Here is a 1,818-nt window from a genome sequence, read left to right as displayed (position 1 = left end):
TTTTTTGCAAAAATAACGCTTAAAAATTTGCAGAATACGAGAATGTAAAAGACCTCCCAACTAATAAAATTAGACACTTTTATTGTTGCTAATATTATTGAGTGATAAGAGTTCCAATTTTTTAACGTAATTTTTACTCATATATTATTGCGTGATGTGATGTGTCAATTTTCGATGGTTTATTTTCGATTAGTTTGAAAATTAATCGGTTAATCGCTCGATTAATCGAAAGGAAAATTTCGATACAATTAAATCGTTAACCGAATGAAAATAACCGATTATAATCGGTTATTCGATTAATCGTGCCATCACTATGAGGAAGAAGTTTTGCCTCCAAAGAGGCGCCGTCCTGCAGAGCATCCTTGTAACGAAAAGCGTCAAGATGGAGTTCATCATTGGCCAGCTGAAGAGGACATAAAGTCCTCAAAAATGTGTCAGCGTAAAGGTTGCTCATCGCGTACACGCACTAGATGTGAAAAATGTAATGTTTTCTTGTGTTTATCCAAGAATAACAATTATTTCAAAAAATATCACACTGACAAATAAATATTTTTGGTAAAAATCAATGTTTAAATAATCTCGTGTTTTTTTACAAGATAGGCCCACATGCATCATTTGTGCGAGTCCTTAAAAAGTTGGTAGGACATAAGATTAACTGTACTAAGACTTTATTTCGGTTTTAGGGTCATAAAAACATGAACATAACTAAAAATTGTAAAAATTGCAGAAGTAAATAGTTTAGCCATGGGTCTGAAAGGGATATAGTTATATGTGGGCGGCACCACGCCCATTTTCCGAAATTCCATAATAATATTACTTCTTTTCAAGGGATTGTTAATAGTATCAATTTTGGGTAAAATTAGCTTCCTTAAATTTCGAAATATCAAAGTTTGAAACATTTCTGAAATTTACCGTTATATAAAAGTGTGCGTAATTTTAGTCAGATTTCAAAACTTTCAACGTTTTGCCTTTATGTGGCAACCACAATAATCATACCGAGTTTGGTACACATTGATCGAGCGGTTACCGAGATGCACATATGTGGTTATAAGTGGGCGGGGTCACGCCCATTTTCCAACCTTTTATTATAAGCCTATTTTTTGCTAAAGAATTATTGCAAAAATCAATTTTGAATAACCTAGCTTCAGTATTTACTGATTTATAGAAGCTTTCGTATTTCTCTAAATTACCTTTATATGGGATGTGGGCGTGGTTATTATCCAATTTTTAAAATTCTAAGCCGTTTGGTATGTTTTGTGAAGGCCAAGAACTGTGCCAAGTTTGGGAGTAATTGGTGGAGCGGTTCCCAAGATATACACATGTAATCATAAGTGGGCGTGGCCATGCCCATTTTCCAAAAGTTTATAATATTCTTATTTTTCGCCTAAAAATTATTGTAAATAGTAATTTTGAGTGAATAAGCTTCAGTAGTTACTAAAATATCGCAGTTTTCGTATTTCTCGAAACTACGTTTATATGGGAGGTGGGCGTGGTTATCTTCCGATTTTGCCTATTTTCAATACCATCCGTCCAACGCTCAAGAGAAGTACACACACCAAGTTTCGTTAAGATATCTCAATTTGTACTCGAGTTATCGTGTGCACAGACGGACGGACGGACGGACAGACATTCACCGCTTAATCGATTTCCCTTTTCATTCTGAGCATTTATGTATACATTTGTCTAAATCTATCTCGAGTCGTTTTGCCTGTTACAAACAACCGTTATGTGAACAAATTTATAATACCCTTGTGCACACATGTGCTCGGGTATAAAAATACTTGACATCCGCATTCGCATCGGCATCCGCGGGTGTCT

This window comes from Rhagoletis pomonella, unplaced genomic scaffold, assembly GCF_013731165.1.
Source record: "Rhagoletis pomonella isolate Grant_MI unplaced genomic scaffold, Rhpom_1.0 Rhpom_scaffold_00005, whole genome shotgun sequence".
Lineage (NCBI taxonomy): Eukaryota > Metazoa > Arthropoda > Insecta > Diptera > Tephritidae > Rhagoletis > Rhagoletis pomonella.
This window is presented reverse-complemented; position numbering follows the sequence as displayed.